Below are 7,211 nucleotides of genomic sequence, written 5' to 3'. Positions count from 1 at the left end.
ACACTACTGGTATACAATGTGCATCACACATAAATACAGACATTATCATTTTGTTGTTTCCACACACACAACAGTACCAGTATCGGGTTAGGGCGCACATCGACTATGGCCATCACAACAACGATCACCACCGACACAACACATCAGCTCTCCATCGTTTTTAACATACAGAATTTTTATCACCACCTCTGTAAACACACAAACATCGGACACAACAGCTGTTACAGACCTACACACACGAACAGAATACACAACATAGGGCCTACAGGTGGTTTCGTGCTCCAACGGCCCCAGGGCTAGCCACCGTAAACAGCTGCCGTTGAGATGCGGTTGTCCCATGGTCATAGGATGATACTTGAAGCTTTCATTGCCGAATAACATGAAACAGTGGCCATTCAAGCATATGAGCAAATCTGAGCATGTGCAGTTTGTTTGTTTACATTGCTCATTATTTTTATCCATCCATGCCGGCTAGTTAGCCACATTTTTTTTTCAACAAATGAATTCGTGAATCATAATCGGGTACCTGGACCTAGATTTCTGGTAAAAATTTACAATATTGATTCCGTATATATTTTACATCGAATAATCATAATCATCATAACAAATATTGGCATCTTTTAAGTCTACAAAACGAATCAACATATCCTCAGTAGGCCAGAACTTTTGCAATATCATCACATCGTATATCGGCACAAAAATAATTCAGTGGCATATTCCGAATAATCATCACCATCATCGAATTCGTCTGATCGTTAAAAGTAATCTTGTTGATATATCTCAGTTTATCCTGGTCCGACAACGCAATTGTTTTTCTTGGAGTGGGTCTCATAAATATCACAGTCGGTTCCATGCAACACGTATCAACATTTATCTGGGCGGGTTAAAAAGAAAAACAATTGTAATTCTGGAATCATCATTATCATCACATATTCTGGCTACTTATCTTTTCGTCTCAGCCTGGCCTGGCTATCAATCACGATTCATAAAATTTTTATCAGTCAATAATCAAAGTTAAAAATAATTCATCATAAAATAATTCAATTGGTTAATCATAAGTATCACAGATAGACGTTTTCCATCATAATCATCATATCGTATGTCGGTTCCAAACAAAATCGAGTGGTCAATAACAGATAAAATCGAAGAAAATTGGTTAATCCTAAGTTTGAATTTGAAAATCCTAAAAATTGCATAATCCTAAATTTGATAATTCTAAGATCCTAATATCACAGTGGCATATCTCTGACGTTCATCACCATCATCGAAATCAGCTGGCTTCTTGAGTAAAATCTAAAATTGGAAAATTCTAATATCACAGTGGCATATTCTGGACGACCATCACCATCATCAAAATCGGGCGTACTAAAAACGATAAAAACGATAAAAGTAAAATTGGTTGACATGTTTCACTTATCATTCTGGATCGGCCATGCAATTGTTTTTGGAGTGGGTTTTTATCACAGTCGTTTCCATGTAATACGTATCGGCAATCATCTGGGCGGGTTAAAAACAATTGCAAATTTAAAATCATCATTGACATCATATATTGTGGCTACTTACCTTTATCACAGTTGGCTTGGTTATAAATCACGAATAGAGAATGACAATCAATCAATAATCAAGTGAAAATAATTCATCAGTATCAAATAATTCAATTTGTTAATTCTAAATATCACAGACGAATGGTAATTTGAAAATCCTAAAAAATTCAACGTGGTCGAATGAATGACGAACCAAAAATGGAAAAATTGCCAATCAACAACAACAACATCGATACTGAGCAACAATCGAAATTCATTCATCAACAATGTATTTTGGCCATATATCAATCACATTATTACAGTCAAGTCCACCCAAGCTTCTGCTATGATCATCACCGAAAAATCATCATCAATTGAGTATATAAACGATTTTCTTGGCAAAAATTTTTTAATTCGCAACAGCCTATGGGGATCGGTCGTATGAAATCAATCAAGTTTCATTTCAACATTGCTTTCGGTCTCCGACGTTCGACCACATCGATCACACACAGCCGTACACAACACACTTGTTCACACACACACCGACGGAGCTACACAGTACACAGAATCGCACCGGACACACACGCTCTGTTGGATTTCTTTGTTTTCACACACACAGGATAGTTTACACATTTTTATTGGAATAAGCCTTTATTCTAATTTTTATTTTTATTAGTTAGGCTTTTTTTCTTTTCATTTTATTTTTGTTTTTTCTTTTTTCATTTTCTCATTTTCATTGATTTCCGGCGTTTATCGCCTTATTTTATGATTGTATTGATTTTCTGGATTGGCCATTTGCCGATCTTGTTTTTATTGCAAATAAATATTAGTTTTTAAAAAAAAAAAAAAAAAAAAAAAAAAAAACCTAACCGTCTGCGAAACGATTAACTGGCTGGCCTCCAGAACAACCACCGATCCAATATCGAAAATCGAGAAGAGGGCCATTTTCTATGCTAACATCGCGATTTTTGCTGACGTGAACCGGAACGCAATTCATCAATTAAGGCCACCGTGAGTGCCGGCCACACGACTACAAATTATCGATTCACGGATGGCTGAGGTCGCTTCGCCTGGGAAGTGCGTCCTCCGGGACCTCGCCAAACCATCACGAGCATAGCTCGTGAGGTTTGGCTTGAAGTGCACTCCTCCGGGACATCGCCAAACCATCACGAGCAAAGCTCGTGAGGTTTGGCTCGATGTGCGCCCTAACCTAACCTACACCAATTATTCTAGTGAATTTGACATTACTGGTATACAATGTTCATCACACATAAATACAGACATTATCATTTTGTTGTTTCCACACACACAACAGTACCAGTATCGGGTTAGGGCGCACATCGACTATGGCCATCACAACAACGATCACCACCGACACAACACATCAGCTCTCCATCGTTTTTAACATACAGAATTTTTATCACCACCTCTGTAAACACACAAACATCGGACACAACAGCTGTTACAGACCTACACACACAAACAGAATACACAACATAGGACCTACAGGTGGTTTCGTGCTCCAACGGTCCCAGGGCTAGCCACCGTAAACAGCTACCGTTGCGATGCGGTTGTTTCCATGGTCATAGGATGATACTTGAAGCATTATTACCGAATAACATGAAATTGTGGCCATTCAAGCATATGAGCAAATCTGAGCATGTGCAGTTTGTTTGTTTACATTGCTCATTATTTTTATCCATCCATGCCGGCTAGTTAGCCACATTTTTTCAACAAATGAATTCGTGAATCATAATCGGGTACCTGGACCTAGATTTCTGGTAAAAATTTACAATATTGATTCCGTATATATTTTACATCGAATAATCATAATCATCATAACAAATATTGGCATTCTCTCGAATTATCTCTCAAAGACGAGTCGACATATCACCAGCTTCCTTCATAATTGAAATATATCATCATATCGGTTCCAAATAATATCGGGTGGTCAGTAACGTACAAATAGAAGAAAATTGGTCAATCCTAGTCTGAAATTGAAAATCCTAAAAAATTTTATAATCCTAAATTTGATAAATCTAAATTTGAAAATCCTAATATCACAGTGGCATATCCTGGCGATCACCATCATCATTGTCATAATCGGGCGGGCTAAAAACGATAAATACAAGAAAGCAAAAACAAACTGGCTAAAATCTTAATTTGAAAATCATAATATATCACAGCTGATTTTTAGAGTGAATTCCACGTTTTTCACTGATCATCCTGGTTCGTCATCGCAATTGTTTTTTTACGGGCGGGTTTCATCTAAGTATCACAAACGGCTCCAGTTTTAATGAATCATTTCGAGTATCTACTTTTGGGCGGGATAAAAACAGTTGCAAGTTAAAATCGAATAATTTAAAATTGAAAATTTGATAATTACCTAATATCACAGTTGGCTGGCTAAATATTTTAAAAAAAATATCTCATTACGAATCGATCAATAATTGAACACAACAAAAAATTCGGCAAATAATTGGAGAATATCACAGAAATTTGAAAATCCTAAAATCAACTAAATTTGATATATCTAAATTTGAAAATCCTAATATCACAGTGGCATATTCTTGGCGACCATCACCATCATCAAAATCGGGCGGGTTAAAAACGAATTTGGTTCACGTGTTTCACTAATCACTCTGGACCGACAATGCAATTGTTTTTCTTGGAGTGGGTTTCATAAATATCACAGTCGGTTCCATGTTACACGTATCAACAATTATCTGGGCGGGTTAAAAAGAAAAACAATTTCAATTCTAAGATCATCATCATATATTCTGGTTACTTATCTTTATTTCAGTCGGCTTGAACTAAAATGGAAAAATAATTCATCATCATCAAATAATTCAATTGGTTAATCCTAAAATATCACAGATGGACGGCAATTTGAAAATCCTAAAAATACAACGTGGTCGAATGTATGACGAACCAAAAATGAAAAAAATCGTCAATCAACAACAACAAAATCGATACTGAGCAACAATCGAAATTCATCCATCAACAATGTACTTTGGCAATATATCAATCACAATTCTGCAGTCAAGTTCATCCAAATTTTTGCTATGATCACCATCGAAAAGTCATCATCATCAAAAATTTTTTCCACCAATCGAGTATATAAACGTTTTCTTGGCCATAAAGTCTTCGTATTCGCAACAGCCTATGGGGATCGGTCGTATGAAATCAATCAAGTTTCATTTCAACATTGCTTTCGGTCTCCGACGTTCGACCACATCAATCACACACAGCCATACACACCACACTTGTACACACTCACACCAACAGAGCTACACAATACACAGAATCACACCGGACACACACGCTCTGTTGGATTTCTTTGTTTTTACACACACAGGATAATTTACACATTTTTATTGGAATAAGCCTTTATTCAAATTTTTATTTTTTATTAGTTAGGCTTTTTTTTCTTTTATTTTATTTTTGTTTTTTTTCATTTTTCTTTCATTTTCATTGATTTCCGGCGTCTATCGCCTTATTTTTATGTTTGTATTGATTTTCTGGATTGGCCATTTGCCGATCTTTTTTTTATTGCAAATAAATATTAGTTTTTAAAAAAAAAAAAAAAAAAAAAAAAACCTAACCTAACCTAACCAACCATTAACCTAATTAATTTAACCTAACCTGACCGATTGTATTATTATACAATACATTGCATTGATCATCTTATGGCAACATCGCACCAGGCAAACATCTTGATTGCCGGTGATTTCAATTCATCAAACAGATTCTGGTATTCAAATTCGAACGATGTGCGTGGTGATCTTCTGCTTTCAACCATAATTCAACACAATCTTGTTGTCATTAATAATTGTGCTACACCCACATTTAACACATTTCGCCGTAATCGGCAGTTAACATCACACATCGACCTAACATTGACATCATCATCATTATCATCATCAGTGCACAATTGGAATGTTGTTGACAATCTTGAAATTAGTGACCATCGTATCATCACATTCGACATAAACTTTTCTGTTCCCACCACACCAGATATCACCACAACAATAAAATGGAACACCAACAATGTCAACTGGGACCAGTGGTCAACCATTATTAATGATAAATTTATGAACAACAATATAACCTGTGAACATATTCGTGATATCAACAACAAATTTGATCTTGATTTTCTCGTTTCTTTTGTGACCACCACCATACAACAAGCTTGTGATACAACTATGCGGCGGTACAATCGTCGACGAATTAAACGGCATCCGTGGCACAATGATGGCCATCTCCGTGAACTTTTACATTTACAAAAGTCGCTGTACCGCCGCATTAGGAAATCCCGTGATATCAATCAACGAACAGCATTAATAGAACAACATCAACAATCACGACATCAATATCGACAACGACTACAACAATTAAAAGATGATCATCTTAGACAACAATTTCGTGGTGATAACAGTGTGAACAATTATTATAATATGTGCCATTTTTTGAAACATCATGACACCTTGCCAGCACGTACACTAGCCAATAGCGCCGATCCACCTTCCACCGTTAAACTATTGCTCGATTACCTCTTTCCAGATGACAACATTGATGATGATACACAACAACAAAAATATATCCGCCGTCAGGTTAATAATTGGTCCAATATCCACCGTAATGATGAAACACCATTCCATCCGGTTACCGATCGTGAACTGATAAATGCCATCACCAAATTCAACAACAACACATCTCCTGGCTTTGATGGTTTAGCCCCTATTATTTGTAAACAATTCGTGGCCAATTTTATTGATATTGCTGTCGCCATCTACAATCAATGTTTGAAATTGAAACATGTGCCGTACTTATGGAAGATATCGGTGATTCGAATCTTGCCCAAGCCATTAAAGGATGATTACACGGTACCCAACAGTTACCGACCTATTGGTCTTATATCTGTGTTTGCCCGAACTTTGGAACGGATAATTGAACGCCGCCTTCGTGGATACTTGGTGACAAATAAATTAATTTCTGAACAACAATATGGATTCATGGCGGGGAAATCAACAGACCACGCACTACACACGATCGACAAATCATTGGATGAATCAATGCGAAAAAATGAAAACACGGCATTAATTTCTTTGGATATCCGTGGCGCGTTTGACCATGCCTGGCATCCATCATTAATAAAACGAATGATTCTCATGAAAGTGCCACCGTATTTGATATTTCTTCTAAGTGATTACCTTGACGACCGGCACATATTAACAACATTTGGTGGTGTAACAGCGGGAAAAAAGACCAACCGGGGTACAGTCCAAGGATCGGTATTGGGTCCACTTTTGTGGAATATTATTATTGATCAATTTCTCCGTATCAACTTTGGCCAAGATGTTCATGTCCAAGCATTCGCGGACGATGTCACAATGATTGTCTCCTGCAATTCTCGTGCATATTTCAATGTGATTGTTAATGACATCATGCAGATGGCCTATTGTTGGGGTCAAAATGTCAAGCTCACGTTTTCGGAAACAAAAACTAAGCTAATGTACATGTCCAGGCGAATTCGATCACCCACCCATCCGCCAGTTTCCATGAATAATATGGCTGTTACCCCGGTTGAGGACATTAAAATATTGGGCGTTACATTCGATCGTAAACTTGATTACCGACCACACGTACATAAAACATTAGAAAAAGCCGCCCGTGTATTCAAGAAAA

The 7,211-nt window shown here is 36.9% G+C and overlaps 2 long non-coding RNA genes across 2 annotated transcripts in view; one reads left to right on the top strand and one right to left on the bottom strand.

Moving 5' to 3' along the window:
• The window catches only part of LOC142598195 (uncharacterized), a 2,351-nt gene extending 272 nt beyond the window's left edge, over positions 1–2,079 (top strand). The window contains exons 1-2 of the long non-coding RNA XR_012832500.1: positions 1–1,166; positions 1,221–2,079. The exon at positions 1–1,166 is cut by the window's left edge and continues 272 nt beyond it. This is a non-coding gene — a long non-coding RNA (uncharacterized LOC142598195). The remainder of the gene's footprint in view (positions 1,167–1,220) is intronic.
• Positions 538–2,362, bottom strand: LOC142598194 (uncharacterized). The gene is made up of 2 exons (XR_012832499.1): positions 1,564–2,362; positions 538–1,497 (listed from the first exon to the last, which is right to left on the bottom strand). It is a non-coding gene; the product is annotated as an uncharacterized LOC142598194 (long non-coding RNA).
• Between the last annotated feature and the right edge of the window lie 4,849 nt (positions 2,363–7,211).

This window comes from Dermatophagoides farinae, chromosome 1 (assembly GCF_024713945.1).
Source record: "Dermatophagoides farinae isolate YC_2012a chromosome 1, ASM2471394v1, whole genome shotgun sequence".
Classification (NCBI taxonomy): Eukaryota; Metazoa; Arthropoda; class Arachnida; order Sarcoptiformes; family Pyroglyphidae; genus Dermatophagoides; species Dermatophagoides farinae.
The sequence above is the reverse complement of the archived record's forward strand: the minus strand, read 5'-3'. Positions and strand labels throughout refer to the sequence as shown.